A 21,691-nucleotide genomic window follows, 5' to 3' on the forward strand; every position below is an offset into this window, starting at 1 on the left:
TACTCAGTGCTCATATTTGCTCAGTATGTGATGTTCATTCATTTAGCATTAAACACTCAGCATACATCTATTCACTCAGCAAATAATATCATAAGTCATTCAGCATGGTAATTCACTCAGTATGAATATATATTAAGAGCTGGAATTTACTGAAGTGGATTAAACATACCAATGGCTTCTCTCAGTATGCTGAACTGCTCACGAGCCAGTGGCTTTGTGACGATATCCACAAGCTGCTCATCCGTTGGGACATAGGTCAGCTTTATCTCACCCTTGAGTACATGGTCTCTAATGAAGTGATGTCTGATGCTGACATGCTTCATCCTGCTGTGCTGAATTGGGTTCTTTGATAGATCAATTGCACTTTTGTTGTCACATTTGACCTCAATTGTCTTTGTTTGAACACCATAGTCTTCAAACTGTTGCTTAATCCATAGGACTTGAGCAACACAGTGTCCAGCAGCAATGTACTTGTTAAGCCCAAAATATACCTAAAATATCATCGATAATTACTTCAATATTGCTACGAATTTATGCTATTTACAACTGTTTAGGAAGCTTTTACTCTTGAATATGTTTCTTTCTTGTAAGGTACATAAATATTTGGTAAAATCCAAATAGGAACGAAAAGAGCTCGAAAACAGAAGAAAAACCCTACAAAAGGAGTCGAAGACGACATAAATTAATAACGCCAAATCGAGGACGCGAACGAAAGCAGAAGAACCAAAAAACGTTCCGTGCCGCGACCGCGGCCCCCAAATTCTCGGTCGCGACACGCGTTCCCCAGCTTTTCCTTCCTTCGTTTGAAGACCAATTGATGCTCCCCCATTCTCGGTAGAGAATTTAATATTCTCGGTACGAGCAGGAGATTTTAGAAGCCTAGTTACACACTTTCGTTTTCGACGAAACGCGATCGTTCGGGTGGATAAAGACGTCCTTTCGCAATGGACACGATCCTTCACAACGGACACGACACTTCAATCAAGACTCTTCAACATCTATAAATAAAGAGTTGATGGAGAGTTGAAGAGATGTAGAAAAAAGAGATTATTATAGAATTTATGCAGAAATTCCGAATCAAGATTGAGTAGAGGATCCGCCCCTGAGCCTGACAAACTCTAACGAAACCCAAGGAAAGGATTGACAACCCGTTCACTTGCAAGTCGTCGAATGTTTCCATGCTCCATGTTCTCTGTAAACTTGTATCAATTTATATTTCATCTAATAAAGTCCATTCTATTCGATAGATTTTTATGCAGCACTTATGGTAACCAATCCACTAAAGTGACTGCTGGTGTTTTCATTAAAACGTATTTAATTCAAAATCTTTACAAGGAAACTTTGTTGAACACTTAGGCAAATTATTATCTTGAAAGAGTTTTAATTTGATTAAGGGCAACTATCCCGAAAGGGTTTTGTCATGTTCAAAGCCAATTAATTAGAGGTTCCGTCATTTATTTCATCTTTATAATTCGTACAAAGTTTAAAGTTGTTTTCTTTGCTTAATGCAAACAAATACATCTGTTTACTTTTCTAAAAAGTACTAAAAGTTCCTATCTTGCAAATTCATTCTTAAATCAGAGTATTTTCTAACATTTTCATAATCTAATCTAATTCTCATTCTAGAAATTTCAAAACCAAAATCGATTAAACGATTTTTCCATATTATAAACCTAAAAGTAAATTTAACCGATTGTAAATAAGTTTTGTTAAAAAACGTTCCCTGTGGGATCGATATCTTTTATTACTACAAGCGTATACCGTGCACTTGTGGAAATCGCTCAACAAGTTTTTGGCGCCGTTGTCGGGGAACGCCAAATTTTTTGACAAAATTTTAAATTTTTCGTGTTTTATTACGAATCTAGGTTTATTCATACTTATTCAAACTTTTATATTTTATTTATTTTCAATTACTAACATATTTATTTTTCAAATTCTGTTTTGTAGGTAGTTTCGGTTCGTGCGAAATTTCAAGTTCATACGCAGTTCTCGAAGTTCAGGCACGTCACCAGATCCTATTGACCCATAAATTGAAAGAACTCTTAAAAAGAACAAGAAAGAAAAGAAAAAGAAAAATAAAACCCCAATAAAAACTAAAATTACCGAGCCAGAAGTTATGGCCACACTTATGGATTACGCTAGGCCAGGATTGGCCGGTGTAACAAACAGTATAGTTAGACCCCAAATTAATGCACATCATTTTGAAATTAAGCCTGCGTTGCTTAATATGTTGCAAAATAATGTAACGTTTTACGGGTTACCTAACGAAAATCCTAATACCCATTTGACAAATTTCTTAGAAATTTGTGACACTTTTAAAATTACTGATGTAACTGCAGAAGCAATCAAACTTCGCCTTTTTCCTTTTACTTTGAAGGATCGAGCCAAAGAATGGTTAACTTCTATGCCAGCCGCATCAATTGAGACTTGGGAGCAATTAGCCCAAGCATTTTTATCAAAAAATTTTCCTTTAGCAAAAACCGCAAGAGTCATTAAAGAGTTAACATCTTTTTCTCAAAATGATAATGAAACTCTTTATAAGGCTTGGGAACGTTTTAAAGAACTTCAACGTTTATGCCCACACCACCAATTGCCCGCCGAACTTTTAATGCAAACATTTTATAATGGATTAAATCCTACAACTAGAGGTTCATTGGACGCTATGTCTGGAGGGTTATTTATGAAGAAAACATCTGCCCAAGCAAGAGAACTTTTGGAGGAAATGGCAATCAACAGCAGTATGTGGCCCGCGGAACGTGGACACGTACCATTAGCAAAACCATCATCCTCAACAACATCATCAGTTAAAGGTATAGTGAATCTTGATCCAGTAGCGATGTTGCAAGCCCAATTTTCTGTCTTATCGCACAAAATTGATAGGTTTATGGCGGGTAAATTAAATCAATGGTACCTGAACTATACTCTAATTCACACTTTGATACCTAAATTACATTTTGTTACAAAAATATACCTCAAGTAAAAGTGACTGGACAATTTAATACAATTAACCGGTTATAACCAGTCAACCTGAGAGTTTGACCATTTTTTTAAATTGACCAGTTTTTTTCTATCTCTTTCATTCTCTCTATTCAATTTCTTTTTCTCTATCTACACAGCCATGAAACCACTCTCTCTTCTTCTCTTCATCTACTTCCATACCGTCTCAATCCTATTTCCGACTGGCGAATCCCTTTTTGTTTCAAAACAATTTCAAAAACCCACTTTCTGCAAACCCATTTCAATCTAATCTGTAATTTCTCGCAACAAAAAAGAAGAAACCATAGAAATAGTGAAAATATTGAAAGGGATCTGCAAATGGGAATGATTGAAGACGTAATTTTAAAAAAAGAAGAAACCATACAAACAGTAAGAATATTTCAGGCATAATTTCATTTTCATTTTCAGCGATCTGATTCCAGGCGGTGATTTTCGATTGCAGGAGTTATAATTCTGATTGCAGGCGTGATTTTAGGCATAATTTCATTCTGATTGCAGGCATGATTTTATTTTCAACAATCTGATTGCAGGCTGTGATTTTTGAAAGTGCAGGAGTTGGAGGTTTCAGGCATCTGTTCTTTTAGCATAAATATGGATGGCGATGGTTCTTTAAGCCAGTGATATGGATGGCGATGGTTCTTTAAACGGGCAATATGCATGGCGATGGTTGGACTTGGAGCTTCGATTCAATTAGCACAAAGATTGAAAGAGAGAGAAATTTTTTGTTTGTTTATACACTAGGTTAATTCATGACAATATTGAAAGGGAGAGAAACATGTTTTAGGAGAGAGAAACGGAAAGAAAGAGTGAGAAATATTAAAGGAAAGGGAGACATGTTAAAGAAGAGAGAAAGATTTTTTTTAATTCATAAGTGTATGAAAGTCTTTTTAAATTAGTAAGTGGAAGTGGGTCCCAATTATTTGGGGAAAAGTGGTCAAATAGTCGTTGACCAGTCATTTACCGGAGAAATGCATTTAAATGTCAGGTCATCCATACTTGGAGTATATTTTTGAGACAAAATGTAATCCAGGTACCAAAGTATGAAATGTGATATAATTCAGGTACTTTTAGTGTAATTTACTCGGTTTATGGCACCGTGTGATTCTAATGGTAAGCCAATCCAAACGGATGTGGACTACGAAGGTATGAGCGAAATTGAACAGGTAAATTTTGTCCAAGGGCAAAACCAAAATAATAACCCTTATTCCAATACATATAATCCTGGATGGAGAAATCATCCTAACTTTAACTGGAGAGATAATAATAATGCTAATGCTAATCAAAATCGTACTACTAATTATCAAAATCAATCAAGAGATACGATTAGCACTTTATCTTCTAAAATCGACAAATTTATTGATGCTATGAGCGGAAAAATAAGTAATCACAACGATGGTTTTAAACGGATCGAGAATAAATTCGATCAGCTTATTAAAAACCAATCATCTAGCATCCATAATTTGGAAATTCAAATTGGACAACTCGCTAAATCAATTCCATCCCGCAAAGAGGGAAGTCTTCCAAGCCATACGGAAGAAAATCCGAAAGAGCATGTTAAGGCTATCACTCTTCGTTCAGGGAAAAATTACTCAGGCCCGGAAATGCCCGGAAATTCGACCTTACCTGGAACTGATTTACCGACGCCCAAAGAAGATACATTAAAACAAAAAGATGCACCAATTGACTCTAGTACAAAAACTTTTGTACCCAAACCACCTTTTCCACACAAAGTCCGCAATAAGGACTATGATAAACAACTTTTAACATTTTTAGACAAACTTAAGAATTTGCATATTAATTTAACGTTTATGGATGCGATTACACAAATTCCCAATTATGGTAAATTCCTCAAAGATTTAATTTCAAAGAAAATCAGTTGGGAAGGAATTTCATCCATTTCACTAACTGAAGATTGTAGTTTAATTGTGTCAAGTAATTTGCCCACAAAACTCAAGGATCCCGGATGTTTTACCATTCTGTGTAAATTGGGAGATATTGAATTTCCCAGTTGTCTCTGTGATTTAGGAGCAAGCATTAACTTGATGCCATTATCTATTTTTAATAAGTTAGGCTTAGAAGAAGACATCAAACGTACCAATATGGTTTTGCAATTAGCGGATCAAACCACTAAAAGACCATACGGTATAATTGAGGATGTTTTAGTTAAAGTTGACAAATTTATTTTTCCTACCGATTTTGTTATTTTAGATTTTGCTTATGACGTAAATTGTCCGTTAATCTTTGGTAGACCGTTCATGAACACGGGACATGCTCTAGTTGATGTGTCGAAAGGGAAAGTAGTTTTAAGAATAGGCGATGATAAGATTGAGTTTGATATGAATCAAGCGATGAAATATCCTATGGAGGATTTCGCTTGTATGAAACTTGATTTAATTGAAGAATGTGTAAATGACATTGTTCAAAAAGAAGAAATAATAGAACCTATAATGAGTGAGGAACTAGAAGATAAGGACCCGGAACCTTTGATTCGAGAAGATGGACCAGTTCCGCCTTCAATTATAGTTCCACCTAAATTAGAACTTAAAGAATTACCAAGTCATTTGAGGTACGCTTTCTTAGGCGAAGGCGATTCTCTACCTATTATTATCTCTAACAAATTAACATAAGTCCAAGAAGAGAAATTGAAAGAAGTTGTTAGAAATAGGATAAGAAGTATGGGTTGGCAAATTTCAGACTTAAAAGGTATTAATCTGAGCATCGTAATGCACAGAATTCACTTAGAAGAAGATAAGCCACCTAAAGCGGATAGGCAAAGACGCCTAAATCCAAATATGAAAGAAGTAGTAAAAAATGAGATTACTAAACTTCTGGAAAATGGAATCATCTACCCTATCTCGGATAGTGAATGGGTTAGTCCAATCCATTGTGTACCTAAAAAGGGAGGCATAACTGTTGTAAGGAATGAAGAAGGTGAATTAATACCTACACGAACCACCACTGGTTAGAGGGTTTGTATAGATTATAGAAATTTAAATAAAGCAACTAGGAAAGATCATTTTCCTCTTCCTTTCATTGATCAAATGATCGAAAGGATAGCTGGTCACGCTTTCTACTGTTTTCTAGATGGTTACTCCGGATTCTTTCAAATATACATTTACCCGGATGACCAAGATAAAACAACCTTCACATGTCCTTACGGAACATTTGCATATAGGAGAATGCCCTTTGGTCTATGTAACGCACCTGCAACATTTCAACGTTGTATGACTGCAATTTTTAATGATTTCATTGAAGATATCATGGAAGTTTTTATGGACGATTTTTCAGTTTATGGAGATTCTTTTGATTCGTGCCTAGAAAACTTGGATAAAGTTTTGTCTAGGTGTGAAGAAACAAATTTGGTATTAAACTGGGAAAAATGTCATTTCATGGTTGACGAATGAATTGTTTTAGGTCACAAAATATCTGAAAAAGGATTAGAAGTAGATAGAGCAAAAACCTCAGTAATAGAGAAACTACCCCCTCCAACTACTGTTAAGGGAGTAAGATCATTTTTAGGACATGCCGGTTTTTACAGAAGATTTATTAAGAATTTTTCTGTAATTTCCAAACCACTCACTAATCTACTCATGAAAGATTCTACCTTTGATTTTAATGAAGATTGCGTTAAAGCTTTCGAAACATTAAAAACAGCTTTAGTCAGTGCACCTGTTATTGCTAAACCCGATTGGGATTTACCATTTGAAATTATGTGTGATGCAAGTGACTTAGCTGTCGGATGTGTTTTAGGACAAAGGAAGGATAAGAAACTTCATGTCATTTATTATGCAAGTCACACACTTTCCGGTGCATAATTAAACTACACCACAACTGAGAAAGAAATGTTAGCTGTAGTTTTTGCATATGATAAGTTTAGGTCATACTTGTTAGGTTCGAAAGTTATTATTTACACTGATCATGCAGCATTAAGATATTTATTTGCTAAAAAGGATGCAAAACCACGTCTAATTAGATGGGTTTTATTGTTACAAGAATTTGATATAGAAATAAAAGACAAAAAGGGAGTAGAAAACCTTGTCGCCGATCATCTATCGAGACTTGAAGATGAGAACGGTCCCATAGGTGAAACTAACGGTATACGAGATGATTTCCCTGATGAACATCTCTATCAAATGAAAAGCGTCATGTCACTTTGGTATGTAGATATTGCTAATTATCTTGCAGCCAATATTGTTCCGGAAGGATTAAATTTCCAACAAAAGAAGAAATTTTTCTTCGACATTAAACAGTACTTTTGGGAAGATCTTTTTTTGTTCAAAACTTGTGGTGACGGGATAATTAGGAGATGCGTTGGTGAAAATGAATATGAATCCATAATGTTGGAATGCCATTCTAGCTCTTATGGAGGACATAATGGAGCTACCAAAACAGCAGCTAGAATATTTGAATGTGGTTTCTTTTGGCCTACGATGTTTAAAGATGTTCGTTCATTTATTACTCGTTGTGATAAGTGCCAAAGAACAGGAAATCTAGGAAGGAAAGATGAGATGCCCCTCACAACCATATTAGAAGTTGAAGTCTTCGATATGTGGGGAATAGATTTCATGGGACCTTTTCCCCCTTCTTTTGGTAAAACTTACATATTAGATGCCGTTGATTATGTTTCAAAATGGGTTGAAGCAATTGCAACCCCGACAAGCGATTCTAAAGTTGTCGTTAATTTTCTTGACGATATATTTTGTAGATTTGGTTGTCCAAGAGTCATCGTTAGTGATGGTGGTGCTCATTTTATAAACCGAAGTTTTGAAACGCTTATGAAAAAATATGGAGTACGCCACTGCGTATCAACGCCATACCATTCTCAGTCAAATGGTCAGGCGGAGATATCAAATAGAGAACTCAAATGGATTCTAGAGAAAACAGTTTCATCCTCAAGAAAATATTGGTCTTGTAAACTAAATAATGCGTTATGGGCATACCGTACTGCATTTAAAACACCAATAGGAATGACTCCATACCGCTTAGTGTATGGAAAGGCATGTCATTTGTCTGTCGAATTAGAACATAAAGCCTATTGGGCTATTAGGGAACTTAACTTTGATTTACGACAAGCAGGTAAGAAACGTTTGCTCGACTTAAATGAGTTAGATGAGTTACGCCATCTATCTTACGAAAATGCAAAGATTTATAAAGAAAAAGTGAAAAAATGGCACGATGTCAAAATTAAAGTCAAACACTTTAATGTTGGGGATAAAGTGCTGTTATTTCATTCACGACTTTGTTTATTTCCAGGAAAACTTAAGTCCAGATGGATAGGACCATATTTAGTCGTCAAAACATTCGATTATGGTTCTCTAGAACTGGAAGGTCCTAACGGAATTTGTTTCAAAGTTAATGGTAATCGATATAAAATCTATTACGAAAATATTTCACAAATAGAAATTCCGTTCGTAACAAGATTTTCTGACGTATAAATCACTCAGTTTTTCGATCACAGTTTATTTTGTTTTCTTTTTATATTTTTTTTTATTTTATTTTTATTTTTTTTTTATTTAATTTTATTTTACTTCCACGTGCCATTTTTGTGATTAGATGCCTTTATGTTATGATTTATATGCATAAAATATGTTTATTTTATGATTTTAGAATTAATTTTAGGAAATTAGAGTGAAATTGAAGTTTCAGGCAATTCTCTGCCGAGAATTCTATTTTTCAGATTTGTCCAAATAGGTTAGATTTTCTCTGAACTTACCGAGAATTATAAATTCTCTACCGTGAATCAGGAAATGGGTTACGACGCCTGATTTCCGCAAGGAAATCAGCATGTCGCGACCGCGAATTCAGAATTCTCGGTCGCGACACGCGTAATTCCTGCACATTCAGGTCTGAATCAACCTAAACCTTTCGACAAACCTCTTGACAACTAAAACCTTAAGTTTCTTCATTCCCGAAAGGTGTCATTTTATACCTTTTCATGATTAAAACAACACCTCTTTTCATCTAAAACTCTTATAAATTAATCCTAGAGGATACAAGTTCTGTTACAATTCTTTTCATCTTTATCAGACCTCTGATTTCTTCAAAACACCATTTTTCATTTAGTAACAGAAACTTTGTTTCCTTCAAACCACCACCATGCCTACCAAATACAAGCCTTCAAGGCACAATGCTGCCTCAAGCAATAAACGCCCAGACTTATCCAAGCGATATGGGGCGCCTTTTCCTATCTTCAATCACGATGAAGGTAGGCGTTATTGGAATCACCGTTACAAATTCTTCACCGGAATGTTGTATATGGATGAATTTCTTAACAGCCAATTAGGCATTACTGATGACATGAGCCGCTATATGGAACGCCTAGGGTGGACAAAATTCGCCCAAATGCGATTTCCAATAATAGGCGACTGGATACTCGAATTCTTCTGTACCGTGCGTTTCACTAATAAACGACGAGTACGTCTCAGTTTTCATCGGGAAGGCGAAATCTTTACTTTCGGTTATTCTGAGTTGCATGCTTGGTTTGGTTTTCCCTCGAGGGATACAATCAAACGTCATCCTGGACGAGACATGACATCCTCGGACATTTGGAGAATGCTCACTGGATTTTGGCAATTCAATTCAAAACTCGCCTATAATCACTCTTTTCGCTCCAACTTCATGATGTATCTGCACAAATTCATGTGTCACAGTTTATTCGGTCGCACATTCAGTAGTGTGGTCCGTGACACAGATCTTTATGTCCTTGGAGATATATTCCAGGGAAATGCAGTAGATTCTTCAAAGATTCTGATGGAGGGTCTTGTCGCCGCTTCTCGATCCAAGGATAAGAAGATTGGGTTCGGCAATATAATCTGTGGAATAATTCTTGGTACAAAGGGTACCATTGATGTTCCCTGGAGTGATGATGAATTCTTCCCGACAATTGACTATGAGTTTCTCGAGCACGAAGGACTTGTAAAACGTGTCTTTCGAGCAGGGCCTCACTTTCTGTCTGCACCGGAACGTGAAACTTTCGTGCAGTTTCAAATTGATCGTATTAAGGCCAGAAATATCCCACTTGATAGGGATGAGTATATAGAATAGTTTAGGTTTATAATTTTTCTTTTTGTGCATATTTTGTGTGTTTTTGTATTATTTAGTTTCATTCTTTGTTTTTATAATTTTTGTTTTATTCAATAAAGTTCTATTTCATTTTAGTTCATTTATTAATTTTATAAAGGTTGGATATCTGTTTGTTCTGTTTCTTATATAATCATGGTTAAATCTATATAAAATCTATAATATTGAACAAATCATGGTTTTCTTAATTAACACATATATTCCCACATAATCCAATTTTCACAAATTTCATTCATTGAGTTTAAAACATTAATTCATTCAAGTGACTAAGTTCCTATAATTAATATATATTTATATGCACTTATTATGCACTTAATATGATTCTTTTAACTTATATGAATAAATGAACATTTAAGTTTCATTAATTATTCATAAACCAATTTATTACGCTTTAATTCAATTTATTAAGGTTAAACCTTTGGTTTTCCTTTCAATTAATGTCATTTATTTTAGTTTTTAAGTGCAGGGATACTTTATATTAAGTTCAGGAACCAAATCATCAACAAATTTGCACAAACCATGTCAATAGGCACCCAAATAGGCCATTTTGACCAATTCTCTACCGAGAATTAATAATTCTCGGTATGAGCAGCAACAATGGACGAATTTCAGGGGCAAAATTCCCTGAAAATCGCGTGCCGCGACTGTGGCTTTGCTATTCGCGGTCACGACACGCGTGATTTATGCCCTTTTGATTCCGATTTTGCCAATATTTTTGCCTATTCCTATTCCTATTCTACCTATTCAATCACCTAATCACCCTATATAACCCTACCTCTTACACAAAACCTCACATCACCTCTATTTTTACCCAATCCCTTACTCCAAACTCTTCCCCAAAAACCTACTTTTACTCTTCCCAATCTATTCACTCCAATTTCTATCCTCTTTTCTATTTCAATCACTTCCAATTCAAACCCCCAAACTCATCTTCAAGCTTTACTCTTTCTCTCAATTCCTTTTTCTTCTTCTTCTTCTTCTCAAACCCTAAAAACACTAAACACCATCACCATGGTTAGGACTAAGCGTGTTGGTAACAAGCCCGCTGTTACGGAAGCTAATCGCCTTCGGGTTCAATGTGGAGCTTATTTCGACATCGCTTCGGAGGAGGAAGCCATTCGTTTCAAACATTTTTCATAAGCCGACCGCCAATTTGTGGATATGCACTTCTTAGACTTCCATTCGGTAAGAACATTGAATTTCTCTACTCGAATTGATGCTTTTATTGAGGCGTTGGGTTGGCAAGAATTCGTTAATATGCGTTTTCCGCGTATTAATGAATATGTGGTGGAATTTTTGGTCACTTTGACCATGAATAAGAAGAAAACCTCAATCTCTTTTAGGAATAATGGTATCACATACACCATTGATTATGATGCAATGGGAAATATGTTTGGTTTCCCTACCTCTAATTTTTATGATAAGCCTAAAGATTTTGATAATGATGCGGTTTGGCAAACTCTTTCGGACCAAGACTATTTTAATTCCAAGAACACTTCAAGCAAGTTGATTAAGGACAATTGTGTGTTCTTCTTTCACAAATTTTTGAGTTTCTCCTTGTTTGGTCGTGTGGAGAGTTCCAAGGTTCAGGTTCGGGATTTATATGTTTTGGATATCTTGTTTAAAGGTTTGAGGATTGATAGCATTGGCATGATGTTCGATAATTTGTTCCGTGCTTCGAGGGCTACTACCATTCAGCTCCCTCTTTGTAATTTTATCACCGCTATTGTGTTGGGAGCTCGGGGTGAATTGGCTGATTTTGACATGTCCACCTACCGTGGGTATGTTCCACTTTTGGATATCTCAGCTCTTGAGCGAGCTCATTTATTGCTACCACAAGGTCCCCCCGTCTTTATTTCGTATGCCTCCCGTATTGCCCACCTTCGTGGCACTATGGGTGGTGGCGCTTCAAGTTCTCAATTTGCAGGTACCGAAGGCGGCGGAGAGGCGGTAGGAGAGGAAAATGAACCTCAAGCTCAACCACAACCCCAAGCACCTCAAGCGGATGATCCGGTGGATTTGCGGAGAATTTTGGACCAAATCCATTCCAACAATCGTCAAATGAACTTAAGAATTAATGATTTGGTAGAAAATAATATGGTGATGAATGACAACCTCAACCTTTTGAGGCGTGAGCATAGATCGACTCGGCATCGGATGCTTTCCTTTTTCCGACGCCGAAATGTGGAGACTTCACCTACACCTCCGGATTCCCCGCCTCAAGAATAGGTTGTTTTCTTTCATTTTATTTTTTTATCTTGTTATAATTTGGTACAATTTTATTTTTCATATGTTTGGTACATTTTCTCTTTTTAATTTTATGTTGAATGTTTAATTTCCTACTATTTCAATCTTTGTTTCGTATGCCTTATTTCGTATTTCTTTTTTTTATGTTTTCTCCATTATTTTTGCACCAATGAGGACATGGTCCAATTTAAGTGTGGGAGGAGATATACATATATCAATTTCTATACGTATACGAATAAATGCAACGAAGATATTATTTTGCAAAACGAAAAAAAAACAAATGCAACGAATATTAATTTTTATGCAAATGCAACACATTTTCATATATTTATAAATTAACCATAAGTTAATATGATTATTTGTTTAGGTTATCATTATCGTTAGAAAAAATATTTCTATACGTATACGGGTAATATTTTTCAAATTTTTCACAAATCTCCGATACGATTTTAAGTAAAATTGTCTCGAGTAAATGTATTTAAGTAAATAAATTCTTTATTTCAATCTCTATTTTATATCATGCAATTCATGATACAATAAATCTTATTTTAAGTTTTCAATTAGGTTTATAGGCATTAAATTGAACTAACAATTTTAGCTCGGTTTGATTTCGTCTTACATTAACACCAATTGAAGTTTTTAAGGAAACTTTAGCCATAATACATGTTGAATTTTAAGTCAATATAGGATGAATGTGTTATCTTTCTTTTTCCCAAATACAATTTATAATTCATATTAATTAATCAATTAGTTAGAATTCTTAACTTTTGGCCACGATTGAGACTAACCTTATCACAATCGAGGTATGAAAGGGAAGAAAATTAAGTACCGTTTACTTTTGGCCACGGTTGCGACCACCCTTATCACAATCGAGGTATGGAAGGAGCGTTTAAAGCAAAAAAAAATTATAAGCGTGTATAAGTTTAAAGTAATGATTGCGTCCACCCATGGCATGGTCGGTACCTCTTAAGCAAACACCAAGCAATAAAATACGTATAAAGTTACGATCGAGACCACCCTTATCTCGGGCGTAACTAAGCAATAATTAACCCAAGTACTTATTTAAATATATAATATATCTCATATATTAGTTTAGGTTTGGGAAAGGAAATTTTTGTGCTTTGAAATGCCTTGAGACGAAAGACTCAATAACATGCGTGCTTATATCGTCCCGAATGCTTCAAATCAAATTCGAAATACAAGACGAATGATATATCATATTTATACTCAGTTAGTTTAATGTTTTGCGTATAAATTTGCCATGCGAAGTAAGTCTTTTCGGCTTTTCTAATTCAAAAGGTAATACAGAGATATATGTTTTATTTTTATAAAGAGATTAGTTAGAGAATAAATTCAGTGAAATTTTGCTCGGGACTAGCAAAAGATTAAGTGTGGAGATTTGTTAAGCCCAAAATATACCTAAAATATCATCGATAATTACTTCAATATTGCTACGAATTTATGCTATTTACAACTGTTTAGGAAGCTTTTACTCTCGAATATGTTTCTTTCTTGTAAGGTACATAAATATTTGGTAAAATCCAAATAAGAACGAAAAGAGCTCGAAAACAGAAGAAAAACCCTACAAAAGGAGTCGAAGACGACAGAAATTAATAACGCCAAATCGAGGACGCGAACGAAAGCAGAAGAACCAAAAAACGTTCCGTGCCGCGACCGCGGTCCCCAAATTCTCGGTCGCGACACGCGTTCCCTAACTTTTCCTTCCTTCGTTTGAAGACCAATTGATGCTCCCCCATTCTCGGTAGAGAATTTAATATTCTCGGTACGAGCAGGAGATTTTAGAAGCCTAGTTACACACTTTCGTTTTCGACGAAACGCGATCGTTCGGGTGGATAAAGATGTCCTTTCGCAACGGACACGATCCTTCACAACGGACACGACACTTCAATCAAGACTCTTCAACATCTATAAATAAAGAGTTGATGGAGAGTTGAAGAGATGTAGAAAAAAGAGATTAGTATAGAATTTATGCAGAAATTCTGAATCAAGTGATTCAGAAGTTAGATTTTGATTCTGTTCAAAAGCAATATGCTGTAAACACATTGTTTATTCAATAATAACAAGTTTAGTAGCATTTAGACATTGTTCCAGTTTAGTTTTCATTTTGGTAGTAGACCGACCCAGTCTCTATTATGAAGATTCAACGAGAAGATTGAGTAGAGGATCCGCCCCTGAGCCTGACAAACTCTAACGAAACCCAAGGAAAGGATTGACAATCCGTTCACTTGCAAGTCGTCGAATGTTTCCATGCTCCATGTTCTCTGTAAACTTGTATCAATTTATATTTCATCTAATAAAGTCCGTTCTATTCGATAGATTTTTATGCAGCACTTATGGTAACCAATCCACTAAAGTGACTGCTGGTGTTTTCATTAAAACATATTTAATTCAAAATCTTTACAAGGAAACTTTGTTGAACACTTAGGCAAATTATTATCTCGAAAGAGTTTTAATTTGATTAAGGGCAGCTATCCCGAAAGGGTTTTGTCATGTTCAAAGCCAATTAATTAGAGGTTCCGTCATTTATTTCATCTTTATAATTCGTACAAAGTTTAAAGTTGTTTTCTTTGCTTAATGCAAACAAATACATCTGTTTACTTTTCTAAAAAGTACTAAAAGTTCCTATCTTGCAAATGCATTCTTAAATCAGAGTATTTTCTAACATTTTCATAATCTAATCTAATTCTCATTCTAGAAATTTCAAAACCAAAACCGATTAAACGATTTTTCCATATTATAAACCTAAAAGTAAATTTAACCGATTGTAAATAAGTTTTGTTAAAAAACGTTCCCTGTGGGATCGATATCTTTTATTACTACAAGCGTATACCGTGCACTTGCGGAAATCGCTCAACAGTACTCAGCTTCAGTGGTAGACAAGGCTACTGACGCCTGCTTCTTGCTGAACCAGGATACAAGACAGCTTCCTAAGAAGTGACATCCTCCAGAGGTGCTTTTTTGTTCAAGCTTGTCTCGTCCATAGTCAGCGTCAGTGTATCCAACGAGTGTGAAACCATGAGTGTTGGGATACCATAAACCTGCGTTCACTGAGCTTTGCAAATATCTAAGGATTCTTTTTACAGCTATGTAATGAGATTCCTTAGGGTTAGATTGATATCTAGCACAGTAGCATACTGAGAACTAAATGTCCGGTCTACTTGCTGTTAAGTAAAGTAGAGAGCCTATCATACCTCGATACAATTTGCTGTCTACCGACTTACCATTCTCGTCAGCGCAGAGGACAGTGTCAGTGCCCATAGGAGTAGATATTGGCTTGCAATTTTCAAGATCATATTTCTTCAATATCTCCTTGGCATATTTAGCTTGACTGATGAAGATGCCATTTTTCCCTTGTTTGATTTGAAGTCCAAGGAAGAAGTTGAGTTCTCCCATCATTGACATTTCAAACTCAGTTTGCATTTGCTTGCTAAATTCCTTGCACATTGACTCATTAGTAGCACCGAAAATAATATCATCCACATATATTTGAGCCAGCAGGGTATCTTTACCCTTTCTCTTAATGAATAAGGTTGTATTAGCTTTGCCTCTGACATAGTTTCTAGTCAGTAGGAAACTGGTCAGCCTCTCATACCAAGCACGTGGTGCTTGCTTGAGGCCGTACACATCCTTTTTGAGTTTATAAACGTGGTTTGGGAATTTAGGATCCTCAAACCCTGGAGGTTGATTAACATAAATTTCCTCGTTTATAACTCCATTAAGGAATGCACTCTTAACATCCATTTGAAATAGTTTAAAGTTCATATAACTTACATAAGCGCATAAAATTCTAATAGCCTCTAGCCTTGCCACTGGGGCAAAGGTCTCACCGTAGTCAATACCTTCTTGCTGACTGTAGCTGTTAGACGAGGTGCCACGGCCTAATCTCCTGGACGGACCGAGGGGTGGACAACCTCAAGGCGATGTAAGCGGTGATTGGCGCCGAAAGCAACCAATCGTGGAATCAAGCTGTTCGGCAGGACCGGAGCTCGGAGATATGGAAGAGTCGCCACCCACGAATGGGAAAATGAACACTGATCCCTTACGGGAGACCGGTGTGGGTTCGGGAAACTTAGGTACGAGCCGAGAAGGCTAGCTCCTTTCCGGAGAAAGGCTACTAGGCACCCCGACATCGCCCGGTTATGAACCACCGGCCTCCTACTCAGCATGTTAGGCGATAACGGACTAATCGTATACTTCTTTAAGTTTAAAATTCATTTGAAACCTTTTCTTTCTCTTTTTAGAAACCGTTTTGAGCATATATTATCGGAAAGCCACTTTAGTAAAGAATCACCCATTTTCATTAGTTCAATATATATACAAAGAGAGGGGGAAAGAAAGAAGTGATTTATTTACAACGTGATTTACATGTCGTGTTGCGTGTTAATTCTATACTAACTTATTTCCCCAAAACGAATTTATTTACATGGTTCATACCTTAATCGTCGTTGGAACGATTTAGGTACGTTTCAAAACCCCGTTTGATGAAGTTCACCCGAATCGCCGTTGGAACGACTCAAGTGTTTGAAAACGTTAAGGTAAAAAACCTTTAGTAAGAAAACGTGGTTAAGCATACAAGTCAATTTATTTTGTATAAATCATTTAAGAAAACGATTCAAAAACTTCATTATTCACAATGGAAACGATTTTAATTACAAGATTCGCTTAATCCGTCGTTGGAACGGACTAAGGTTTTAAAACGTGTTGTTTTGAGAAATGAGTTGAAATGTCAAGAAAACACTATTTATTTACATTAGGAATTTCTAAAAATCCATTAGTTTAAATGATTAAATTAAAAACTCTTTTTGTGATTTATTTTTCCCTTTTTTCCTTAATGGATTCTCTACTTGTCATAATTACAACAATAAACATATTTAAACCAAAATTCACTCCCAAATAAAGCCCATTTGAAACATGGACCCCTAAATAGCCCAAAAGAATAAAGAAAATGATATAAGCATATATATATACATTTTAATCCAAAAAAAGGAAACATGAAATAGAAGTTAATGAAAAGAGACTATATAATACATATATGAAAATACTAAATATAATACATTTTTACTTTAAACATGTGAAAATAGTAAATAAAACTCCTAGATAAGAAAATAACATTTATCCCCAAAATAGTTTTATTTAATAATAACTAATATAGCCCAAATATCCCAAAACTATATATATACATAACTAATGTAATTTTAAATGTCAAAATAATATCTATTTATCCACTAATTAATCACTCCCAAAACCCCAAGTAAATATTCTTTTAAAATAAAATTCGTTACCATTTAAGTAAAGGAAAAAGAAAAGAAAAGATATATATACATATACTTATATTTAAAATAAAATAAAAAAATGATATATAAACATCCTAAATAATTATATATACCAAATGTCTAAAAATAGTTTGAAAATATATATTACATAAATATACATATATATACAAAGGACCAAAAGCTTAAAAGTTAAGAAACAGGGACCAAAACAGCATTTTTTTACATTCCAACAGATTTACCGACGGAATTAGTGACAGAAACGGAAAGTTACAGCAGCACTCCAATTGTTTCCAGATTTATTCAAAAGCTTTAAATTAAGTCTAATTCAATCGTTTTGGATTTCCGAACTACCAAAAATGGGTCATGGTCAATAACGGAAGTTCCTAAAACGACGTTTTTATTTTAAAACATTATTTGGAAATTTCTTTAAATTAAAAACTTATAATTACAACGTTTTCAATACCCGAACTACCTTTTTATCGGATCACGGTTCGTATTGGGATATCAAAACGAGGTTTTTTATTTTAAAACAAAACCCAATTTTATTCAACACGAGATGAAAATTAAATAAATATCCAAAATTAAATAAAAAGTGATAAAATAAATGAATAACTAAATAAATAAAAGCATAACATAAAAATAAATAGAAGAAGGAAATAAATTAAATAAAATAAAAGAGTCTAGTCCTCGGATAATACCTTAAGTTCGGTATTGACGGTTGATGTCGATTGATTCCACGAATCGTGCTTCCCGATGTTTTTGATAAAATTTTAACTTTTAGGAGATTTGGAATTTTTAGGAAAAAAATGTTTTTTCCCAAAAAATAAATTTTCTCTCTCTAAAAATGTCTAGAGTGATAAAATCCTTCCAAAAAGAAGCTCCCTTCCTAAATGCATGGGGATCCGTGCCTTTTATAGGAAATCGGATCCCCGGAAGAATGGGCGACGCCTGAGCAAAATCGGGCGTCGCCCAAGAGGGTTGGGCGGCCGCCCAAGGCATGTTGGGCGGCCGCCTAACCTTCCGTTGGGCTATCGCCCAACATTGTTGGGCGGCCGCCCAACATTTGTTGTTGGGCGAGCGCCCAACGAAAGGTTGGGCGCACGCCCAACTGCCGTTGGGCGTTCGCCCAACGATCGTTGGCGTTCGCCCGACGTTGTTGGGCGCTCGCCCAACGGCAGCCGGGGCGCGTCTCGCGCCGTCAGGCGCGCACGTCCCGTGGCCGTCGAGCGCGCGTTTCGTGCCGTCGGGCGCCCGCGCGTCGTGGCCGTTGAACGCGCGTTCCGCGCTGCCGGGCGCACACGTCCCGTGGTCGACGAGCGCGCGCTTCGCGCCATCGGGCCCGTGCATTGCTCGGACGTCGAGCGCGCGCTTCGTGCTATCGAGCGGATGTCCGACTGTCGTCGAACGCGCGTCGGCTGCTGCTAAGCACTCGCACCACGCCGCTAAGCATTCGCGAGCCATCTGATCGACAACAGCGACCCGCCGTAACTTTTCCTTCCTTATTATGTACTTATTATTATTTTTTTTTTGAAAACTTCCGGAATCAACCGCTTCAACCGTCTTGTTTTCAGGTTTTCGTCACAGATCCTCCGACTCGGTGTCTACAGTTGCCCCTACTTTCCTATTTTGACAGTGATGTGTGTGTTTTGAAAACGTTTTTTGCTAACGCAACACATGCAATGTAAAACATATAAAAGTAAAAGACACGTAAAGAGTAGGAGGAAGAATACCTGACCTTCGCGCTGTGCGTTCGGGCGTCGTTCTCGATTCTTTCCATCCCTGCCTCTGAATCGGCTGCCGGCGGATGTTCTTTTTACGGACCCTAGCGTACGTTGACTGTGGGTAAAATTGGCTCGAAAGCAACCTCGGTCGTGGACCGTAGGTAAGATGTCTAAAAAGCTACCTCGGCCGTGAACCATAGGTAAGATGGCTAAAAAGCTACCTCGGTCGTGAACCGTAGGTAAGATGGCTAAAAAGCTACCTCGGTCGTGAACCGTAGGTAAGATGGCTAAAAAGCTACCTCGGTCGTGAACCGTAGGTAAGATGGCTAAAAAGCTACCTCGGTCGTGAACCGTAGGTAAGATGGCTAAAAAGCTACCTCGGTCGTGAACTGTAGGTAAGATGGCTAAAAAGCTACCTCGGTCGTGAACCATAGGTAAGATGGCTAAAAAGCTACCTCGGTCGTGAACCGTAGGTAAGATGGCTAAAAAGCTACCTCGGTCGTGAACCGTAGGTAAGATGGCTAAAAAGCTACCTCGGTCGTGAACCGTAGGTAAGATGGCTAAAAGGCTACCTCGGTCGTGAACCGTAGGTAAGATGGCTAAAAGGCTACCTCGGTCGTGAACCGTAGGTAAGATGGCTAAAAGGCTACCCCGGTCGTGAATCGTAGGTAAGATGGCTAAAAAGCTACCTCGGTCGTGAACCGTAGGTAAGATGGCTAAAAAGCTACCTCGGTCGTGAACCGTAGGTAAGATGGCTAAAAAGCTACCTCGGTCGTGAACCGTAGGTAAGATGGCTAAAAAGCTACCTCGATCGTGAACCGTAGGTAAGATGGCTAAAAGGCTACCTCGGTCGTGAATCGTAGGTAAGATGGCTAAAAAGCTACCTCGGTCGTGAACCGTAAAAAAAGCTACCTCAGTCGTGAACCGTAGGTAAGGTAGCTCATGGGCAAAAAGGTTCTTTCTAACGATTCTGAATTCTTTTAAAACAGCGTTGTCTGTATTTTCTCACTGGAGCTAGTGTCCTGGAGGTTCGAATGGTTTGGTAGGAATGTCTTTTTGGTTCGGAATGATTCACATTGTCGATTATTTTTTGTTGACTATCGTCTGTATTTTGACTGGTGCCACTGTTCTGTAAAAATTGGCTGTCATCGGGAGTTCATATCTTGACAGTATTGGTCGCTGTCTGGGAGAAACGCAGGCTGAAACGGACTGCAAATCGGAGGTCTGTGCGCCTGGTAATTAATTATTTACTTTTTACCTTTATGTCACATCGTACTTTTTTCACTATTTACGGGAATGCCATTCCTCTTCCCTATATAAGGTGGTGGGGTTCTATTTCAACCCCGCACCTTCTCTCTCTTCTTTCTCTCTCTAGATTTTGATTTGGATTATTCTCGGGATGGATTTGGATGAATGCGATGGCACGAGAGGCATGGAGGAGGTTTACGTGAACCTGGATAGAGTGGACCATTTCCACGATCCTAAGACACATCTAAGCCGGACACGCTGCAACGAGGTAAGTACTTTCTCACTTTTTCGTTATTTGATTCAAATTCTAGGCTTTAGTATTCCTATCCGAACATGATCTGCATGCTAACCTTTAGATTGCCTTAGAGGACTCTAGTTAGAAAATGTGAATTTCTTTACTTACAAGTAACACTTGTTTACTTTTGTGTAAGAATGTGCGCTATATGCATTGTGAATAGTAAAACTACGAATTTATGCATGCTAACAGTAAAGACAATGTGAATAGTAAAAACGTGAATAGTGCACGTGAAAAGTGAAAACTTAACTAATGCACGTGAATAGTAAAAACGTGAATAGTGCACGCGAATAGTAAAAACGTGAATAGTGAAAACTTAACTAATGCATGTGAATAGTGCACGTGAATAGTGCACATGAATAGTAAACACGTGAATAGTAAAAACGTGAATAGTAAAAACATGAATAGTGCACGTGAATAGTAAACACTTAATTAATGCTCCTTGTCAATGCGGACGAGAGTGGATTAAAGAATAAAGAATTAACTAAACCTTACATAAACGACCCTAAATGAGAGATTTTTACAGAAAGTTGGTCCGAATTGACCAGATGTCTCTAGGTTAGACCCCGACTGAAAGAATAACTAGTCCTAACGTGTTTTCATCAAACGTACGCTTAGGAATCACATTTAAATTTTTCTGTCTTGTTCTTTCTAGTTCATCGAGATTTCCGGGACTACGGCCGAGATCCATACGTGGTATGCTATGCTAGGCACCGCGGCGAGAGCCCGTGTGCGTGAGTTGGGCTTCGAGCCCTTTATTTCAGCGTTGCCCTGCACCAACGGGGTGTGCGATCGTTTTGGCCTGCGTG

The 21,691-nt window shown here is 36.9% G+C and overlaps 1 non-coding gene across 1 annotated transcript; it reads right to left on the minus strand.

Moving 5' to 3' along the window:
* Positions 1 to 2,485: 2,485 nt before the first annotated feature.
* Positions 2,486 to 2,592, minus strand: LOC136201681 (small nucleolar RNA R71). Its single transcript, XR_010674024.1, has one exon. It is a non-coding gene; the product is annotated as a small nucleolar RNA R71 (small nucleolar RNA).
* Positions 2,593 to 21,691: the final 19,099 nt, after the last annotated feature.

This window comes from Euphorbia lathyris, chromosome 7 (assembly GCF_963576675.1).
Source record: "Euphorbia lathyris chromosome 7, ddEupLath1.1, whole genome shotgun sequence".
NCBI classification, from domain to species: Eukaryota; Viridiplantae; Streptophyta; class Magnoliopsida; order Malpighiales; family Euphorbiaceae; genus Euphorbia; species Euphorbia lathyris.